The 22,858-nt window shown below is 41.3% G+C and overlaps 1 protein-coding gene across 1 annotated transcript in view; it reads left to right on the top strand.

Annotated features, from left to right (window-relative positions):
* BMPR1A (bone morphogenetic protein receptor type 1A) overlaps window positions 1-22,858 on the top strand; it is a 91,810-nt gene that overhangs the window by 36,787 nt on the left and 32,165 nt on the right. The window contains exon 2 of the mRNA XM_084845326.1: window positions 6,644-6,764. The gene's annotated coding sequence lies outside the window, so the exon portion shown is untranslated. The remainder of the gene's footprint in view (window positions 1-6,643; window positions 6,765-22,858) is intronic.

The following is a 22,858-nucleotide window of genomic DNA, read 5'->3' as shown; positions in this document are numbered from 1 at the left end:
GTGTGTGTGAGAGAGGGAGGGGGAGGGGGAGAGATTTATATCAGGTGACAAGAACTGTATTCCGTATTCTAAATGGGGTTGTGTCACAGTTCTGTACAGCAGCATTATACTGCTCTGCACTGTGGGGAGTTGCACATCCTCACTCCAGAAAGAACTACAATTGTATTTTCCTATACAAATCAGTATAGAAAGAATTGCCCCAATCCAGTTATAGTTGCAGTCAGGAAGTTAATAATACGCAACAGAAGGTAGTTTCAAGGACCAGATGTGCATCCCCATTTGTATCAAAAGATGCATCCAGCCAGTTCAGTTGGCCTTGGATGAGCATCACAATGCAGATATAGATGCAGATGCATGCATCTGTGCACATCTGCAACATGCAGAAGACTGCTTAGGCACATGTATTTAGCTTCCTAAATCAGGGAGAATATTTGGGGCTTAAATATATATCTTTATATTAATTTTATTGGGCTTTCATTGCAATCATATATGTTTGACATCATTGTACATATGTCCACAAAAATTACTGCCTGCAAAAAAATTTACTAGCCTCTGGAGAACTGGCTGTGGAGGAAGGAAGACCGCTGTCCATCCTGCATCAGCCCACTACATTTCTAATGTTAAGCACGGAGGAGGGAGGTTTTCCTTCTCTGGCAGGCTGCTTAGGTTTCTATGGTGAACACAGAGGATGCTCTGTGCTCACCTGCATGCAATTCCTTGTCACCTATGGCTACCAGGCAAGTGCTTAAATAGAAGGCTGATCTATATGAAATGTATCTTGAACTGGCAAAAAGTTCTGGCTAAACCAAATTCTGAGTCAATTTTTAGTTATTGTCTTAACTGCAACCAGAAAAAAACTGGTTATTGGCTGGATTCCTCTGTCCATGTGTGTGTTTAGATAGATTATCTCCAAATTTCCTAATACTGTGTGGATGTGATATTAACTGGAGTTGCATAAATATGGGATGGATTCAGATTACTTAAAAGTTTTCCATGTGGGAAGACAGGCATGGTGACCAGAGGGCATGCTTAAGCCGAAGGTTGCCATTTTTCCACAGCTGTCCAGAAATTCTAGTAAGAAAAAAGGTAGAATTGTTGGGTTTAATGTGTGTCTGGAGGCTACCACCACCTCACATACTTCCAGGTCATCACCTGATACCCATCTCCAGGTGCCCCTGCCAAATAAAGCAAGGTGGCTGGCTGGCTACAAGAGAAGGCCTTTTCAGTGGGAGTGCCCTGTCTGTGGAATGCCCTCCCCAGAGAGGCTCATGTGGCACCTACATTATGGTCTTTCTGGCACCAGATGAAGACCATTTTTTTATTCCCAGGCATTTTAGGAATTGTTTTTAGTGCTTTTAGCTGTTTGCACTATTTTATTTCTGTTGCTAGTTTTATCATTTGCAGCTGCCATTTTTATCCTGCTTTATCTGACTTGTTTTATTATTACTTTGAATTTTTGGTTTTCAATTTGTGCACCACCCAGAAAACTTCCATTCTTGGGTAGTTGAAAAATATAATAAATAAATAATTCTTAACCCATAACTGCTTCAATTTTGAAGAATCTGCTTCTTATATGAAGCCAGCTCTAGCAGTTGGCTTCTCTTCTGCTAAGTATTAGAGTCTCTAACCAGCCACTTTTCCTCCTGTCTCACTTTTGATGCAGCAGAGGGAGAACTGGAGTTTGTGTTGACACAGGCATGTGAAATGGATCGACCATGGAAATCTTCAGTTGTTAAACAGATGTTTTTTAAAGCCTGTGGGAGATGTTTAAAGAGGATATTGGTATTGTTGGGTTGCTTAAAATAATTTTGTATTGGGAAAGAAAATAATGATGAACTGAACTTGCTTATTAATAAACTGAGTAGCATGGTGCTAATGAGAGGAACTAACCTAGCTCAGTTGTTTTTATTCTTCTAGTAACTTCCATTTTACTTAAATGAGCATGTCGCACATGCCCACTGAACTAATGTGGCCTGCTATACATCAGTCCAGGGGAAGAGACCTTTAAAAGATGAACGTATGGGATTTAAAAGAATTGGCCTTGCTGCTCATGCAAGCCTGTCTTTTGTTCTAGCATAAGGTGATCAGGCCAGAGATTACATACAACAAGGATGGGGAACCTCTGGCCCACAAACATAATCTGGCCCATGAAGCCTCCTTGGATTCCTCCAAGAGACGGAGCTTGGAGTCCAAGTCCTGTCCCCTGGAGTAATCCCCACTGTTATTTCTGATCTGTGACTGGAGATAACAGGGATTCCCCTGTGTGCTGCTCCCCCTCCCAGTGAGGACGATGAGTGGTACACAAAGCTGGGGACTGTGCCGACTAAATCCATTTGGGTGTAATTTCCATTGGGAAAAGAAGTTGCATGCAGAGACTAGGACTCTTCCAGTGCTGGGAGGAGCTGCTGCTGCCAGTGTCAGCCAAGTCCGTTCTCATGATGCATACCATCCCCATCATGCAAAGCCATGGATTCGGCCCATGCTGGGTAGAGCAACTCTTCCCAGCACCGCCCAAGTCCCCTTTTCCATGCTGAGAACAGCATGAAACTCCATGCCTCTGTCAGCATGGAGAAAGGCAAAATGGGTGTAAGGTTAACATTAGTGGGAGTGGCCATACCCACTTACACCATTCAGTCTGAGGAGGGCTCAGTGGGGAGCAATTCATCCCCCCATACGAAAGAAGTTCCTCACCCTGACATGTAAGATACAGCAGCCAGAGAGGAGAGGGAGTTTGGTCAAGGATGGGCCACTTTTGAAGAATCTCCTTTGTAACATCAACAATGTAGCTCTGGTGTGAGGGAAGTGCTTACCCGCACATTTTCCACAAAACACCTCAGGATTCCACTTGTCCAAGCCCAGGGTTTCTTTGTGTATGGTAGTTCAGGGCACGTTGTGACTGTAGGACATATAATAGAGTGTCAAACTAAAGCACAAAATATGTAGACTTGATAGAAGAGAGAAAGATGTAGCACATATATTATGTCTCAGAACTGCAAGAATCATGCTTGTTTTCAACAGTTTATAGGAGTTAAATGGAAATTAAAGAGATTCCAGAGAAGGGGCTGGCAACCTGTAAAGCTGTAAGGCTTTACAGCTTTATTCTAGTGTCTGGAAAAAAATAAGGATTTTTCAAAAATACAATACAATAACCTTTTCTGCATTTGACATTGAAGTTAAATGTCAATTCAGCAAAGACTACCCGTCTTTAAGAATTGATGCTAGCTGGTATTTGAGTTTCAGCTCGTTCCACTTTACACAAATTTATTATTGATTGCCAAGGTTGTTAAACCAGTGATAGGAATACTTACAAATGAGCATGGAGACAGAAGTATTATGACCTTTTTGTAATGGCATAGATTATTATGAAGCTATGGGGTAGTAATCCTGAAACTTAATTTTTTTGTGGGCTGATTGTATCACTGTCTGCTTATGCCAAGAAGAGAACTATCAGGAGATCTTCTGCACGTAATGGGCAGTATCCAATTGGAGATTAGTGCTGCTGTAAATTACAACACCAATGTAATTTGGTGTTGTAATTCTAGTGCAACACCAATAACATTAATTGGTGTGATGGGACTCCCTGGGAATACTTCATATCAGCATGCATACTTCATATCAGCATGCATACTTCGTACCAACATGCATATGCAACATTATCATTTCTGATGTTTGTAGTGTTTTAGTAACAATGGAAATAGAGCCATTATACATACATGGCATAATAATCTAGGCTTTTTAGCAGCTGATAAGAACATGCAGCCAGCTGCACTACATGCCCACTGGGGGGCTAAAAGTAACTCCCTATAGGGAGTATATGTTCTGCGTTTTCAGTTCTTTGCCTTACTGGGACAGTGTAGGGTGGGGATTTGCAGTACATCTAGGGTTTTCCACAAAGTCTGTCTCTCAAGACTGTCAGATTGTGTATTAGCCATTGAAACTGTATGTGGTTGTGCAGAGGTTCCTCTCAAAATCTTCTGGCTTCTCAAGTCGCGTGCTTCTTCTTTTTTTTCTTTTTGCTGCAGTTGTAAGGAATCTGTTTTTATGCTGATCTCTATATTTTAACGGCTTGTTGGTCCTCAGATAAATTTCTTCTCTGGTGCTGAACTCTGAGTGATATCTGACTTATTGTGCTATTGCCTCAATAAAACCTAGCCGCTCTAGATGAAGACAGAAATCCAAATAGAAATCTGATCTAAGAATTATATAGTTTTTCAGAAATATGTTGATGTTGTACATGGACAACCTGAAATACCTTTATTTGACCTCTGAACCACAGATTAAGGGGTGGGAGATAGAGAAGTGCCATACTAATCTACTCCTCAGTATTTCAGAGAAATATATCCATCTCTTACTTGCTGGGTTGAGGGAGGCCATTGTTCACAGTAGGGTGCGAGCAGAGAATTGTGTTTCTCTAGCATTTTGCTACTAATTGCTAGAGAGGGAGAGGAACAGGAGAAGTGAGACCCTGCTGCTTTTCCTTGATCTCTTAGCAGCTTGTGGGACCATTGACCATGAGGTTGGAGTAGGAGCTGCTGTATTGCAATAGTTCCACTCCTATCTGCAGCATTGATTCCAGAGAGTGGCATTGGAAGATTGTGTCTCTGCCCCTTAGTAATTGTTCTGTGAGGTGCTACAGGGTATGATATTGTCCCCAGTGCTTTTAACATCTATATGAAGCTGTTGGATGGCGCCATTAGGGAATTTGGGGTAAGGTGTCATCAATATGCAGTTGACACACAGCTCTATTTCTCTGTTACATCTGAGTCAGGTGTGGCCATGCACAATCTGGACCGGTGGGCTATATGAGGACCATCCATCTGAAACTGAATCCTGGTAAGATAGAGGCTCTGTGGGTAGGTGGTTCTCTGGTAAAGGAGTTGGATAATTTACCTGTCCTGGATCAGGTTGCTCTGGGAATGCTGTCGGATTCATCTTTTTCACTGGAGGCACAAGTGGCCTCTGTGGCAAAGAGCACCTATTACCAGCTTTGAGATAGCCTGGCCACAGTGATCTATGCATTGGTAACCTCAGGGTTGGACTATTGTAATGTGCTTTATGTGGGGCTTCCCTTGAGATTGGTTCAGAAGCTGCAGCTAGTGCAGAATGCAGTAGCTAGATTGCTCAATAGAACTTTCTACCACACACATAATAACTCAGGTGCTGAAAGCTCTGCACTGGCAGCCAATTAGCTTTTGAGCCATGTTCAAGGTCTTACTGTTGGTTTATAAGGCCCAAAACAGCTCAGGTCCAGCCAGTTTATCTAAGAGACCGTCTTCTCCAATATAGGCTGCCCTGGTCTTCTGTACCAAAGGCTACTGATGTTCACTTTGTTATAGTGTGGAGGAGACCCTTCTCCATTGTGGCACCCACTATGTGGAACAACCTCCCCATTGAGATCAGGCAGGTTCCTAGTGTGAATTGTTTCTGCCCACAACTGAAGACATGTTTGTTTGCCTGGGCATTTTCCTGACTGCTACCATTGCCAGCTACCCTTGGTTATTTTGAATTAGATATTTTATTGTTTTAATGCTGTTTTATTATTTTACTGATTGGTTTTACTGAATTTTGTTATAATTTTTTTAACAACTTTGGGAATTTTAAAAGAAAAAGAGTGTGTACATTTTCTAAAATAAAATATTTAAATACAAAATAAATAATCATTGTCCTACATCTTGTAAGTGGGAGTGATGTGCTGTCATTGGACAAAATCCAATCCTCCAAGTTGACTTCATACCAAACTCCCCCAGCCCAACAAAACAGCTGTACAGCTGCTACAGATTCCAGGGCAACCCGGCAACCCCCCAAAAGCTCTTCCAAAACATCTACCAAAATGCAAGATTTCCCCCTTTTAACTCAAAGCATTATTCTGACCCAGATTCTTCCCACCTTTCCTCATAATTCTCTTTTCTATCTGCTTTTAGTGGATGGGATCCAGTTTTGGGGGGTATAGAGTCAACACAGGTTGTATTCCTATGTTATTTATGGAAATCAGCTATTTAAACTGAAGACAGAACTAGAAAACATCACCATTTTTTAAGGAGCTAGACTCCATAGGGAGCTGAGAGAATATTTAAATTCCTGGGTAACAGGGTAGCATTTTAGCAGCCTCATCAATAAAATGCCTTACTCCCGTTTGTGTCATAAGTTAACATAGCTACTTCAAAGTAATTATATTGCCAAGTTTAATTGTTTCTGTTTTTAACTATGGTAAGAAAATGGAAGTCTTTTGCTTTTCATCCCCAATTATATATAATTAATTTGAATATGAGAATTGATCCTATATGGTATATGTGTAACACCTGGAAGAATTGCTTGGTTGTGCATCATTGAGGATGGCCAATATCCAACTTTAGGCATGTCCAAGGGCGTAGGCATGCCTAATGGGAGTTGTGTCATTGCACAGCAGCCCTACTCTTACTGTTAACAAACACTGCTTTAGAAAGTCCCCTTAGTATTAAAAAAAATGGTTTTCTGTATGGCATAAGGGGCCACACAGAAGTAGCTGTGGAGTTTTTTGCATGCTGGCTGACATGCATAATAGCACTCTGTAGCTGATAGGATGAAATGCAAAGAGTCACAATGTCTTTTTAATGGCTGACAAAGCCTGCTTGCAATTAAATTCCAACTTTTTCCTGTCTTACAGATTTAAAGAAATATGCATTGTTACAATTTTATTCTGGAATTGATGAAGTGGAAATACAGATGAAACCAGTTGGCAGAATATCAACTGAACAGCACTGTTTCTTCCAGCTCTCTGATAAACGGTAACAGCCAGTCTGAAAATGGGCCCAGACATAACATTCCCATTTATGTAAAACATTTATATCTCACTTTTACTAAAAGTTCAAGGCAGCTAACAAAAAGGGGGAAATACAATAAAAGCAATAAAGATATCATTATGAAAAAGAAGCAAGGCCGCAGAAAGTAAATACATAAGAACAGCAATAAAACCAATCCAGAAGGTTTCAGTGAAGCCAATAAAAACTTAAGGCCTCTCTAAAAAAAAAGGTCTTCACACAGTGGCAGAAGATCATCAGGGAAGGGATGAGGCAGACTTCCCTGGGCAGAGAATTCCAGACATCTGAACCTGGAATTATTGGATATACATTAATCTTTACTCAATTTTATTTCTTTTTAAATAAGGTGGCAAAAGGGGTTCAGGATTCTTCCTTTTATTTAATTAATATTACAATACAGTACAATCCATTCATGTAGTTTTGTGGATGGAACTATATATTGGGAATAATTGTTCTCTTGTTTTTAAGATGGTGATCAGGAAGAATGAAAATTGTAGGGTTAGGAGTTTTAAAGGTTGGTCTTTATTCCTTTTGGAGAGGTTGCTGAAGATCAGCCTTCCCCATCCATGTGCCCCAAGATGTGTTTGTCTACAACCCCCATCTTCCCCTGCCAACACAGTAATTTGATATGCTGTCTGGGGGTGATGGGAGTTGTAGACCAACACATTGGAGGATGTCACTTTACAGAAGGATGCTCAAGATTGATAAGCCTGGTTCAGACATCAAGGACAAACCATGGCTTGGCCATCATGCTGCACCTCTAGCTTGTATGCTCCAATTCTCTTCCCCTACTTCTTGGTTCCAGCTGTGATTTCCAGTTCTGGTTTTTTTTAATACAGACTGTTGTTGCAGTAACCATAGTTTGCCCAGTTTGCACATAAAGTCAAACTATAGGTTTTATGTTATGAACCAGAAATGAGGGAGGGGATCAGAGAGGAGAGGAAATGGGGATGCACAGCCCTGACAATCCAGCCATGGTTTGGTCATTACATCTGAACTGGGCCATAGTGTAGCAGCAGGTCTGACCTCAGAAGAACTTACCCCTGCCTTAGAAAAGAGCTTGGAAAAAAGTTAATTAAGGAGCCATTTCTATCATAAGTAAAGATTTTAGGGAAGAAGGACAGGCCAAGAAAAGTATCCAGGAGTTGATTTGATGAATTTCACAGTAACCTTTGCATTATTTCTCCTAGTCTGTCATCCTGTTCAGACTATTGTCTCCAGTATAGTGTCTTGTTGATGTGTCTGAATATGCCCTTGGAGGGAAGAATACTTCAGGATGTATTCTCCTCAAAACTGCAATTGCATACACTTTTCAGGGAGCAAAAAATAAGGGCTGGTTCGGGTGTAATGCTTCTCTTGAATTGACAGTGGTTACGGGATCAAGGACATACTATATGAGCTGCGATAGAGATCCCCAAATGTGAGCACATTTAGAATTTTCGGCACAGTCACAAAATGGCTGCCATGGGAGTGTAAACAATCACTACTTCACTAAGCATTTTATTTACAGGAAGCAAAGTAGTGAGGCTAAAACATGTTACTTGCCCAGGATCAAGATGAAGGTGAGGTCTGAGCCCCAAAACACAAAACCACTCCTTAGAAAAACAGTTTTCTTCTCCAATAAAATTGAAATTTCACAGAAGGCCAGCAAATTAATTTCTCCATATCATCTCTAAAGAAATTCCTCTAAAATTAATGCACCATCCACACACATGTACATACCCTCTCTTCCAGGATGACAATCCAGATAGTCCCTGGTCCCTCTGTTTTTTTCTTGCTCTCCCCACCCCGTTTCTCCATTTTTCCAGGCCCTGGCTCCTCCATTTTTTCTTGTTTCCTCAGGGCCCAGTTCCTCTGTTTTACTTCCACCATCATCACCAATTGCCTACCTTTCCTTCCATGGAGGCACAGCTCTCCACTCAGAATCCACATGTCTGCCTACTGGTAGTGTCAAATTAGAAGTGTTTTCTCTTTGCTGGTACCATCCAACTAGAGAACACTTCTAACTGGACGCTACCAGTAGAGAGAACAGTTCTAATTGGATGCTACTGGCAGAGAGACAAGGGAGAACTGGTCTAATTGGAGGATACTAGAAGAGAGAAGAAAGAGACCAATTAGAACTTTCTCTACTCTCCTCTTTTCTGACAAGGTGGGGATCAGTGAAGAGATACTAGGACTTGGCAGCCATTATCAGTTATAATCCAGCAGTGAGGGAGCAGAGAGCTTGGCAGCCACCCAGGTATGTCTCTGCTGAAACATTGGTCCCTGTGGGCACTGCATTGGAACCTCAGGCTACATGAATGAAACAGGAGGTAGTGATGTATGACTATTACTGGAAGAGTGCGGATGGTATTTTAAAAGACTTTAAACTTGACACTTTGAGCCATTTCTTTGCTGGGTAAGAAGATAGTCTGTCCAAATATCTCCTTTGCTCAGAGTAACTGGCAGTTACTGCTGGACTTCAGATATTTAATAACTCATCCTGTTATGTTATATTCCCTACTTTCCCCAGGCAGTAGGAAGTTCCAGGTGTAACAATTATGCAGGGTCAACTTCTTGTAAGAAACGAATATTAGAAATTTGCAGTGTTTATGTAATATGGATTGTGTAATACGGATTTTGGAGTTTTCCTTATGGCCAAGATGTCTACCTTTTGCTTTTTGTGTAATACCTGCATAATTACAATCATACACCTTGAATCAGGTTAGGTGCAACTGGCAGTGACAGAGATGGGCAGTGCTAGTCTTAAGGTATCATCAGCCCTCCAAAAGCAGTAAAACACCTTTGCAGCTCCCCAACACAGCTAGCTCCAGAAATGCACTTTCTTCCCCCTCTGGCCAGATTCAAAACCGCAAAAACTATTTCATTCTTCTTGCCACACTGGTTTTAGCTTTGATCCAGGAAGGAGGGCATAGATGACCTGCATGACATGCAGTTGAAATATAATTGATCACCAGTGCCCATTATGTTCTATATTTGAAAGCATCTTACAAAGATCTCTTGGTTTTCCATGTTGGAGACTCTGATTCAGATCCCTTCTCAGCCACATACCTTACCTTGAGAAGTTAACAATTTTTTAGCAGTCCTACTGCTCAGAGCTGTAGGGGAGATCAAGTGACATTGATAAATTTTAAATATTTGACATTTCAGAGGTCATTCAGATAGTTTACATTGCTTTTTCTTTTGTAAGAAAATGTTGGTTCAACACCTAGTCTTATGTCACATGCATAGGGTTGTTAACAGTTGGACACATAATAATAAGCCTCAGCAGAAACTAGTTTTTTGTTTGGACACTAGACAGAAACTAGACAGAAACTAGTGTCCATTTTTGTTTCAGCAGAAACAAAAATGGACACTGGTATGTCATGGCTTTGAATGAATGGTGGTGAAAACATGTTGGCCCAGGTAAATTTTGAGTTCTTTTAAAAAGGGCAGGTCTTATAGACAAATTCACTCTGAAATCTGAAAAGCAAACTTGGATAAATAGTCCCCTTACATTGGTCTCATTGAATAGTGCAAGGTGAAAAAATGATATCTGTGGAAGGTGGTGATGAAATAGTAGTTACTAAAATCCAAGAGAAGACATAGCAGGAGACAAAGTCATGGAAATGTAAAAGAAGGATATGAAAATTTCATACCTGGTTTGGAATTTTGGGACACCATAGTTAACGTCGGGTAGGACAAATCTGTTAAAATAGTTTAGCTTGGTAGTACTGTAGTTTTCTCATGCTACTAAAATGAGAGTATTAAATACAGCTTCAGTCATGAATTGTAATTGTTCTGCATTTATGTTGAAAATGTCAACAACTGGGGAAACGTAACGTGGCAGGGGAATTCCAGAGAAGATGATGTACATGAACATACTTTAAAAAATGACAATGCCAAAAAAGTGTTTTTGAAAATGTGTCTATTTTAACTTTGCATCTTACTTCCACTGTAAGGATATTCTCTCTCCTTTCATTTTCAAATTTATTTTTCTTCTATGCTAACAAGATTTCTGGATTCTCCATAGACAGTCTGTGTAATATTTCCAGATACTAGATTTATAAACACTGTTGAGACCTGTTGGGAATGATTTTCATGTATTGAAAGTAGCTGAGTAGCTATTTTAAAAAACTAAAGGGAGATAAGAGCCTGTTACTGTTGAAGTGCAAACATTGACTGGGTTCACGTGACACAATAAGCCATAGTGGGTTGTGAGCCTTGTTTGTGTCAGCCTGGTTTATCGTGATGCCTGAACCCAGCGCAGAGGTGTCAGTGTGGTTTGTTAACCATACACAAGCCACCCTGAGAACCCATGGTGTATTGTTGGGTTGTTGAGGGTGCTTGGTCTCAGGATGGCTTGTTGTGCCATGTGACGCCATAGCTTGTGAGTAAATTACAAAATTCACAGTGTGTTTTTTTACACATTTTTTGGAAGCAGAGGAAAAAATAATTCTATATGCCCGCAGTAATTATACCCATACTGCAGCAGTAATTGCACCCACCTGCCCCAATAGTTCTGTCTAGTTCAACTGCTGCTTTCTGAGTTCCAGGTCAAGGGAAACACCGAAATGGGGGAGGAAACTGACAGGTGTCATTTCAAGACATAATGCAGTGAGAGGATGAAATTGACAAGTGGGAGTTTATTGGCCCCCTGCCCCCCCTCCAATTACAACCCCTTTTCTGAGCAATTGCTTTGTTTGCAACATTTTTTTCTTTTCAGGTGCTTCTCAAGTGGATAAAGGTTCACCAAAGCCGAGTAGGTAATTTACAAGGAAACTGGCAAGGCAACTGTACTACATAGCAGAGAGGCAATTCTGCACACTTGCAAAAGATTGGGAGGGGGAGGAGTGATTAAAAACAAAATTATGAATCCATTTGTGTATTTCTGAAGTGCCTTAAAAAAAAAAGTTGTGAATAGAAAAATTGCACAGAAAAGGGGTAGTGATCGGAGCAAGGTGGGAAGCCAGAAAAGTCCCTCCAAAGGGACAAGGATATAAGAGGGAATATGGCACAAAGGACACTGGGATACGTGCAGGGAGCGGGCTAGAGGACTAGGGGGAAAACCCATGGCAAGCCTCAGAGTGCCTGATTATCTGTCAGGAGTAACTTGAGTTAGTCAGCAAATAACCAACCCACCATGGCTTATTTTCAGGATGGCTTATCATGATATGCGAACCGGCCCATTATCTTTGCATTCTGGCCTTCTCCATGTTCTATAGTGTTAAGACTGGTTTTAGAGATGGTTCTGAAACCTTTTTTTGTAAAACAATGTGACCACAGTTGTTTAGTTGGAGCATATTTACGATACCTTAAAGTGCATAGCTGTTTGTTTATCTTAGATATACTTTAAATTGAAATCAACCATTTGTGCTAAAACAAGCAACCACTTGAAGAGAGGGTCATGACAGGAACCATTACAAATCAAATTTGAATTAAGTGGGGATCCACCACTTCTTCTTACTCTCAGTTATTGACCTGGTTTGCACCTAACGACAGTACAGAGTACAGGTTCAGTATGGATTGCTGTTGAATTGTGGATTGTCTTTATGTGTGAACCTTTATGTGTGAACCTGGTTTAACTATGGGTTGTTAACCATGATCAGCCCAGAGTTCACAAACCAGCAGCAAACCATGGGTTCTCTTTCTAGGGTGTTTGTGGTGAATAGCCCCGTAGTGCAGGGTTTGCGTGTAACAACAACCTTTATTTATTTATTCATTCATTCATTCATTCATTCATTTCATTTCTATACCGCCCAGTAGCCGAAGCTCTCTGGGCGGTTCACAAAAATTAAAACCAAACAGCACACAATAAAACAATTTAAAATATATAGAACATTAAAACCACAATATAACAATACAACCACAATAAAACCTAGCAACAGTGCTGGAGTTTAAAATACAGATTTAAAACAGCAAAGCTAAAAGTTTAGAAAGCTAAAATGCTAAAATGCCTGGGAAAATAAAAAGGTCTTCCCCTGGCACCGAAAGGAATACAATGTAGGTGCCAGGCGAACCTCACTAGGGAGCTCATTCCAGAGCCGGGGTGCCACAGCAGAAAAAGCCCTCCTCCTAATAGCCACCCGCCTCACTTCCTTTCGCAGGGGCTCACAGAGAAGGTCCACTAATGATGATCTTAAGGTCATACTTGACCCATACTCAACCCATACTCCCCGTTGTTGTTATGTGTGAACCAGGCATAGTTTACTCTAAAAGAACTGCTGCCTTTCTGATATTAAAACACTTTTGTCAGTAATTCCTAAGTATAAAGGTGCTTGTTTGAGCAGTTGTTCACTATGCAGTCATATCCTCCTAATCCATGTTAGATAGGAGGTTATGATCATACACATGCTGTTGTGACTATCAAAATCATCTGCTGTATTAAAATCATCTACTGTATTAAAATCATCTCTTGTATTAATTCTGTGTGTACAGTTGAGCTCATTCTCTCTATTTAGCTATGACTGTCAGTCCTTGTAGAGAATTCCAGAATACTTTATACTTTCTGTTTTTATCAGACAGTAGCATCACTATGGCAGGTGGAAGATGAACGGGAACATACTTCAAATATGGCATAGTGATCCATTTTGGACAAAATGCTAAACCATGGTTTAGTGTTACATGTATGACCCATGACAAGCCTCAGTCTTCCGCTCCTCCAGCTCCTCTGGTGCACATTAGATGAGGAGATCAGAAGTGTCTGCTTCTGGTTTTAAGCTCACCATTACTTCTGAACTCTGGTTACTGAAAAGGCAGGATCATGAAACATGTTTTGATCCTGGCTTGTTTTGAAGTAACCATGCTTTAAACCGGGGGGGGGGGGGGGGGAGACAAGTTTTGGCCCTCTGGATGTTTGCGACCACAACTCCCAATATCCCTCACCATTGGCTATACTGGCTAGGGCTGATGAGGGTTGCAGTCCAACAACATCTGGAGGGCAACAAGATGCCCACCTCTGCTTTAAACTAAACAGAGCTCCCCAAGTCTGGCTGTAATAGGGTACTCTGGTTTGATTAAAATTGAAAGCAGAAGCTTTCAGTCCTCTTCAGGCATGTAAAATAGGACAGGAGAGAAAGTACAAGCCCGAACAGGCTTGATCTATATTGTGAGGATTCTTCTGTGTGTGTGTGTGTGTGCGCGCGTGTGTGTGTATGCATGTGCATGCAGTGCATTCCATGAAGTCCCTGTCAGTGACTGGGCCCCATCCAAGAGTGGTGGGTGGGTTTTGTAGAGTTTATCATAACCCGCTATCCCAAGATGTATAGCAGTCTTTTTTATGTAGGGGAGAATAAAGAGGTACACTTAGGGACCTCTTGATAGGATCTTCTGAATATACCTGATGTTGACTATGGTTAGTTTATAATCAGGATAGATTTAATACATAATTATGAAGAATAAAAGTGCACTGACACACTGACCCAGTTCGGACATAAATCTAAGTCATGGCTTAGTGCTATGTGAATGAGCCTGGGCGAGTCTTGGGCTCACACTCCCCTCTTCTCTGTTGTGGCTGCGAGTATGAGATTGGAAGCATTCACTTTCAGGTTTAAACTAACTGCAGCTTGTTGTTACATCTGACAAAAACTGCAGTTAATTTAAACTATGATTTACAGGGACAAGCCAGGATCAGAAACCACAGTTTCTCTCTTGCTGGGGAAGCACATGTAATCAATCCCTTCATCTGCTACTATGAGGGTGAAGAGAAACATAGCAATCTTAAGTGATGTGGAAATGGTTTGAACATGCATTCTGAAATTTGTGTTAAAATAACTTCCACAATTAAAACGTTGCATCTGCTTTCGCCCTTACTTTCCTTCCAATAGTCCTTACAAGCGGCAGTGGCTGAAGAGGTCCTTTTCAGCAATCTCTTTGCTCTCACTGTAACCCATTCACCAGCAAAGAGAGATCCATGAGCACCACTGTTGCCGCCACCACACGCACCATGCATTATTGTGCCCTTCAGCAGCGCCTTTGCTCACTCTGGCTTCAGCTACTCTTCCTTGCACGGAGAGATGGGCAGATTCCCCTCCTCCCAGTGAATTGGGAGAAGGGGAGGAATCTTCCCATTTGTCTTTGCTGGAAACAGAATCTGAGATGGAAAGAACATCTCAAAACTTAAGAACATCTTGGGCATCCTTCAGTTCATAAAATGATAAAATGAGTGCATTAATGACCTTGATCATTAATCAAAAGGTTGAAACAGGTGACTGTTATAAACCAGAAGTGTGTTAGAGCCTGATTCTTTTCTTAAACACTTGGGCCCTGTGCAGATATAACACTCCTGATTGCTTATCTTTTGATACTACTGAAGTAATACTTTACTGGAGTGGGATGCAGCAGTATGCATTTCTCCCCCCAGCCCTTACCCACTGGGCCTTAATTAACAACAGTGAAGCATAACATAGCAGTAAGTAAGGCTAACTACCATCCCTGTTTAACCAGGCCTTGAAACCAGCTTAGAATCCTACTTCTAAATCTTTACCAGAAATAATGCACAACTGCCATTAAGTCTGGCAGTGGGAATTCACACTTGGCGTGCGGGGGAGAGGAGTGAATGCACAAGTCCATGGTCTGATTCCAGGAGCATTGTATCTGAAATTTTGGTGGTTCCACCCCTCCCCTCTGGGATTCTTAGTGTTATGCTGTTTTTAATTCACTTGTTTAAATTATGAATGGATTGGGCAATATTATGTTTCCCCCATATTTAAGACTTACTGAATGTCTTGATTAAGCAAATTGTTCGTATTTCTGATTTCATAGTTGACACTATGCACTCATTTTCAAAGAATTTGAAAAGTCTGTAGTTGTAGGACAGATTTTTTGAAGTATCCCCCATTTGGAATCTTAGAAGTTTAGTATCTAGTTTCACAAACTAAAAAAATGCAGAGCAAATGAGGTCATATCCTGCATTGTTTAATGTCAGCTACCCTTAAAATGTGTAGGCATTTCTGTTGATTTCTCCCCTTTCCCACTCTCCCTCTAGAACCAATTGGAATCTAATTCAGAATGTGTGTTTCCATGAAATATCCTGGCAGTTCTTCATGTAATTGTCTACAGCATCAGTACCATATTATACCAAGGCGACTAAAAAATCTAACACAGGTTTTCTTTGCCTTGTACTGTCAGTCAGCAGGAATTCCTGCACCTCATTCTTCTGAATTACTTAATATTTTATGTAGTAAGGGACATTGAACAGCAAAACAATTGCTTTCAACATTTTATTCTTAAAGTCCTTCAATGTTTTGTCTGTAAGGATGGCAGGAGGGGGAGATTGCTTACTGAAGGGGATGACAGTATTCTTATGCTAATCCAGTCTGTGGATAAGGAGCAATGCAGCCATGCAAACAATGGAAGTGGAGCCAGAAAGTCTGCTGTGTAGTCTAGCACGCCTTGAAAAGCGTATGAGACAGGGCGCCTAGGGCTGCTTAAGGGGAGGGGCCCAAGAAGAGGGGAGCGCTTTACTCCAAGTTATTTAATGGAACTGGCAGATAACCAAAGGAGTCCTACTACGTAGACTGTGAGAATTAAGGATTGGGAGGGGGGATATGAGAGAGAGAGGAGCTGCTGAAGTCTCCTTTCCAGTTCTCATGCACTGAAATCCTAGCGTTGGCTGTATTTATTGCTTGGCTGCAATTAAACGTCAAGTTCATTATGAAAAGATTTTGTTGTAGATTCTACTTTGTAGAACTACAAATTCTGCACAAAGTTTATTTTGAAATAAAGACATCGACTTTGAACAAAGTCTCATTATAGTTCAAATTTGTTAGACTTTCATGGTTAAAATGTGAGAAATTACTGATAGGCTAAATAAATTATATTAATATTTAACATTATGTAGCAATGTTCTATATAATGTACTCACACTCAGCCTTTGAAGAGGCAGGCTATCATCTGTGTGTGCTATACAATTACAGATGCAGAATACCATCCACCTGGGATTTATTTAAGTGATTGCATATTCCTGAAGTATTGAATGTTGCATTCTGATATCTCGGTTATCAGCGTGCATTTCTTACTAGAGAATGATAGCATACATTTCTTCTTCTTTGGCCCAATACTGCCCCAAAAGGCAATAAGCCATGAGAAAATGAATGCTTAAAAATCTACTTATGTAGCAAATTAATATCCTATTTGAATGCTAAATTATCATTTATCTGCACAGTAGAACAACAATAAACGGGGCACCTGGAGAACATATTCCTGAATGTAATAGATAAGTTGATTAGTGGCATTCAGAAATTAACCAGCATTAGTCTTAACTCTTAAGTTTTTAGGAAGAAATCCTAAACTGCTTCACAGGGTAGCTGACCCTCTCTGTGGTCAGAAAGGGAGGTTCACAGTCGAAGACCTCCCCAGTGTGACAGCAGAAAGCTCCACCAATTATGTACATGGAGGGGCCAGGAATGCCAGTTTGGGGGGGGGGGGTGTCTGTGTCCACAGATCCAAAGCTTCCTTATTCCCTGGACACAGTCCCAAACAGACTGAATAAGTTTGAGGACTGCAATCAAAACGCAAGACAATCAGAGGCAAAATAGTAGAAGGCATTTACACAGTGATGATAGGAATAAAGCACCATGTGATTTTGTGCAATTATGCAAAATACTTGGCTATCTAAAATGCAAACACTGACCTTTCAATATTTTGGAATTTATTCTGACATAAGATTTCTTCAGGAAATAGGCTTGTCAGAAACTTGTTTTTAAAACGTTGTTAGGACTGGAAAGCAACATAGCTTTGTGTTCATAAACTCACATTTTAAAAAAAGAACCTGGAATTTATTTCAACTCCTTATTAAAGATTTGCCGATAATTTCCCTTTGGGAATTTAAAATATAAAAGGTACATAAAGGTTAGAGTTTTTGGATTTCACTTGAGACCATTAGTTTGCAGTCCATTAGTTTACTTCAAGTAAATGTTGCTAAGGTCGGGATGTTAGTGCTCCAGAAAATGAGGAAAAGATCAGACCTCGTGTATTAACTACAGGAAAAAAGAGAACACACACATGTACACACGCCCTAATACACAATTAGACCATTAGTTCATTAAGCCCAGTATTATCTACCCTGATTGGCAGCAACTTCTAAATATTTCAAGCAGAAGTCTCTTCTGAATCATTACCTGAGGCCCTTTATTTGGAGATAGCACGTATTGAAAGTAGGACCTTAGGCATGTTGCCCATGTGCTCTGACACATGGTTTAAAAATACCAGAAATTTTATGCTTAGCATGTTATCCAAACTCAGGTTCCTTGCTTGCTTCCATTCAAGTCAGGATTTATAAACCAAGAACAAATTCTGGTTTACAATTTTGGCTTGTAAAGGATGCAACAAACCAAGATCCTGGGCATGAATTTTATGCTAATCAAACCATGCCTGGTTTGTTTAGCTGCTCACGCTAACAGAAAGAGTCAAGTGGGAGCAAATAGGCTGTATGTACTACGACACTGCCAGTTCACAGTAAGCCAGAATTGGCCAGAATCCTGGCTTACTGTTCCATGTGAATGCAACCTCCGTCTCTCCCTCCCTCCCTCCCTCCCTCCCTCCCTCCCTCCGTGTGTGTGTGTGTGTGTGTGTGTGTGTGAGAGAGAGAGAGAGAGAATGAGAATGAGAATAATTTCTGAAAGTTTATGCTGTGAAAAATAACGGAGGGCATTTCTGCCCCTGAAGGGTTCACAGTTCTTTTATTGAATTTGTATTCACTCCTTCAAAGGTTGTAGTATTTTAGTCTTGCCAACAATCCTGTGAGGTAGCTTGGGCTATGAGATGGTGAGTCGCCCAAGGCCATTCTGTAAGCTTTTATCTGCTGTTTTTATCTGTGTTTTATGGTTTTATTGAGGTTGTATTTTTTAATTGTTATGTTGTCCTGAACTACCCTGGAATCAATTTTTGATGAAGAATGGTATATAAATACTTTAAATAAAAACATAACATGGAACTTCATAGCAGAGAGGGGATATGAACCAGGCATTCATCAACTCAGATTTAGTCTTCTCAGTCACCACACTGAGCCATAAGAAGTCCTATTCCCTTTCTTATTGTTCTCATGCAATCATTTCCATCCAATATGCTACCAGATGCTCTTGTTCACATATGTACACAAACTTGTGTGTATATTTGCAAGTCCACAAACACAGAAATATAAAGATTTTTTGCAGAGACGTGTGTACACAGTAGATGTTATACTGTACTTCAGCAAAGTGAGGAAATTAGGTCACTGGCTGGTCGAGAGTTTTATTTTATAACAACATTTTACAGATAAAAATTGTTGGTTAGTATACCAACCTCCCAGCACTGGAGTGTCTGATTATTCCTAATAATAGTAATAGAGAAAGAAGAGATGGGGGCAGGGAGTTATGGTTCACCAACTAGAGAGCAGGAAGAGCACTAGGGAAATGGTGAGGGAGGGTTTGGGGCTATGCATGGCAGGGGATCCTTTGAGTTTCAGTGGCCAAAGACCACATGAGGGGCCACTGAATGGACAGATGTAGAGCCATTTCAGAATGGATAGATGTAGAGCCATTTCAGGAGAAAAAGGGAAGAATGCAGTTAAAGTGGGTATGTTTACTTTGTTTCAGAGGAAAGAGAACCCAAAGAACCTCACTGGTTGGTCTGGATACTCTGGAAACTTACAATGGGCACAGGCTATCCTGGCCTCTGCCAGCCTTGGGACACACTGGGGTAGTCACCTCAGACCACAACATGTTGTTGTGTACACCCCCTTTGAATCCTGGCTGATACAGGCAATGATGGGAGATGGAACAGCTGATTAAGCCATTATTAGGGAGCCTGGAGGGCTGCAAAAAGATTCAGAATGCAGTTGAAGAATAGGTTAAAGCCTGGAGCAAGCATTCTCCTTGGATCCTGCTTGAAGAAAAAAGCATGGAGAACTTGGAGAAAGGAGGCAAGGAAGAGAAGCTAGCAAGTGTGTATATGTGGGGGCGGGGCTTGTGGTTGTTGTGCTTGGCTCAAGAACCTGAAATACCTTAGCACAATGCCCTAGGCTCCCAGCTTGTCCGCTGGAGGAACGGAACACACAGCAACTCATAGCAGTGATGCGTGGCTCCCTGAGACTGAGAGGCCTGCAAGAGGTCAGCAGCTATAAGTTTGTGGTCACATACTTTGTATGGACAGATCAAGCAGATCTTTTGAGCTCACTGTGTGATTGGGCTGTGCCAAAGCAATGGAAACTGGCTGGGAAAATGCACTGGGTGCTTCACTGGGGATGTAGCTCGATATGGGTGTGCAAGGCAATGAGTCTGTGGGAATACAAGGCAGCAAGGTAGTGCCTGATGGATCATGGAGGCAGGTGGATTAAAATGAAATTAATTCCCCGCCACTACCAGCAGCAATTTTTAAAAATTAAATAAAGCGACAGCAGTCATTAGCCAGAGAAAAAGCATGTATAAATCTGTCTTTAAATAGCAGGAGAACCACAACACTGCCCCCCATTCAAGCAAGTTAATGGTTTTTAAAAAATAAGGCTGCAATCCTATACACACTTACCTGGGAGTAAAACCCATTGCACTCAGTGGAACTTACTTCTGAGTAGACATGCATAGGCTTGCACTGTATGTCAAGCAGCAGCAATAATCAAACAGAGAAATCACACTTTTAATGTAAAATCCATAATTAGTAAGAGTACCATAAGGAACACCACATGTACACAGGTGCTCACACATATATAAAGCAAAGAAGTTGTTACAGGCAGAATTGTGCTGCCCAGGCTGGCTCCAGCCCCCAGGAAAGTAAACAGCACAAAAAAAGCACACCCACACTCACTCTCTTCTGTTTTTTCCTCTTCAAATAAAGCAAAAAATCATACTTATTGTCTCAGTCATGCTGCGTGCTGTCTGCTCACTCACTGACTCTGGAGCAAACAAAACATTCTCCCTATTTTCCCTACTCTCCAGTTTGGATTGAGATTGTGGCACTTCATAGGGTTTCAGGTTCCCCCAAGCCTTGTTCTCCCCCAAAATAACCCTCCCCCCGCTTGTGCTGGAGGTTATAAAAAGAAAGAAAAAAAAGCGCTGTTCAAATCCACAAAGCCTTGTTTTCTTTTTTTAAAAACTCTCTTCAGGACGAAAATGGGAGGGGGTAAGGAAGCTGAAACCCTCCTTTCCTGAAATGCCATGGTCCTGATCTGAGTTGGGGCCACGTGTCCTTTCAGGAGAGTAGGAAAAACATTCTGAGAATGTTTAGCCCTCTCTCTTCCTACTCCAGCATAGAATGGTGGCAGTGGCTGCACAGCCGTATCACGAGATTTTTTTTTTTGCCTGGACTGCAGGGTGAAGCTTTGAGTTGCTGTTTGAACACTGCACCCACACCATCACCCATTATGCTGGTAAAGGAGATGCTCTATCCAGAAAGGCACAAAGAGAGCTCAATTTATGCTAATAAGCATCAGAGGTGCCCTCAAGAAACATTCTGCACTGAGAGAACATCCTGCCTGTGAGTGAATAGCACACGCATGCAGTTTGCAGACTGAAGCCAGCCTGCTGGAGGAAGCAAGCAACAGGAGTGAGATGAACGTGATAGTAGTTAGCACAATTGGTGCCACACTAATTCAGTAAATAATAAAATAGAGTAAGTCTTTTTATCTTTTATGTGACTCCTGGGTGTACTCTGCCCCTCCCACACATCAAGTCCCACTGCTTCGACTCACAACAGCCCTATGAGGTAGATTAGGTTGAGAATCAGTGATGGGCCCAAAGTTCACCCACTGAGCTTTATGGCCAAGTGGGAATTAGAACCCTGATCTCCCAAGTCCCAATCCAACACTCTAACCACTACACCACACTGGCTATCGGTCATAACTTCAGTCATAATAGAGGTAAGTAGCCTAGCATGCTAAGATCAGGATTCTCTCGCTCCTAGCTACCATGAGACCTTTGCCCATGGAACCTTTCCCAGAAGGATAGACATATTGGGGAAAGTGCCAGGCACAAATTCAGAATGCACACTGCATGTGTACAGAAGCCATCATGACTGAGTTTCTCAGCAAGAAAACTGAACCCTATTCCTACCTAAAGTATAATTCTGATTCATGCAACCCTCAACATTTCTCTAACTCTGTCCCTATAAAGATTTCCCTTGTGCAGGCTTAACTTCACCTTTAAAAAAAGGTGCGGGGGAGGGGGATTATTTCCCCTCATTCCCTGTAGTCTAACTTCCAAGACAATAGCAGCAGATGAATGAAGTACATCTGTTCCCAGCAGCCCTAAAATGGCAGATCACGATCTGGCAGATCACGATCACTTATCAGTATGATGGCAAATTAACCATACATGTTTCACTGTGTTCCTCTATCCCCTGTTTGGGTTTGCTCGTGCAAAGGCTACAACAAAGAACCATCTAGGATTCTCTGAGGAGCACTTGGCCTTTTTCCTTGGCTATACATTTTGGAGAGTAGGTGTGTGGCCATTTTCTCATTGGATCAAAGTACTTGTGACGTGGAAGTTCCATAATTGGAACACCCAGTGCCTTCAAATTACAAAAAAAGCAACTGCAAAGAGAAGCAGGTTTTCAGGTAACAGGCACTTAGACCAAACCATTTTCATTTAAGGGTCATAGAACTTTAAGAAATGTATTTTATAGTTACCGCAGTAGCGATCAAATAGGAAGAGAGATGCATGGAGGAGGTTTTGCACTTTTTGAGAGGGAAAACGAAGGATACTGTGTGGTGTCTGCTCATAGAGACAATAACTTCATAGTGGAATGCACAAAGTTGGTAAAACTATTTAATGCTCTATTTGCTTCAGAGCATTCAGAAAAGCCTATTTAAACTATGGTCATTGAAACAAACTTTGGGAAGGCAAGGAGTGTGTGCCTCAGACCTAGCTCCTGTCTGACTTGGATTCCTGCATTGAGCAGGGGGTTGGACTCGATGGCCTTGTAGGCCCCTTCCAACCCTACTATTCTATGATTCTATGATTCTATGAAATGGAGGAGGAGAAATACAGAGCTGAAGACAGTCTGTTGCTTGGAACACAGCAGCATCCCCTAGTAGTGGAGATACCAGACCACGAGAGCTAACCTAACGTGGAAGCATTCTAGACAGGCCCAGGAGAATTGCCTGTTCTAGC

The sequence above is a fragment of the Heloderma suspectum genome, chromosome 3 (genome assembly GCF_057233095.1).
Source record: "Heloderma suspectum isolate Gila_16-S chromosome 3, 16-S_ref, whole genome shotgun sequence".
Taxonomy (NCBI): domain Eukaryota; kingdom Metazoa; phylum Chordata; class Lepidosauria; order Squamata; family Helodermatidae; genus Heloderma; species Heloderma suspectum.
This window is presented reverse-complemented; position numbering and strand designations above follow the sequence as displayed.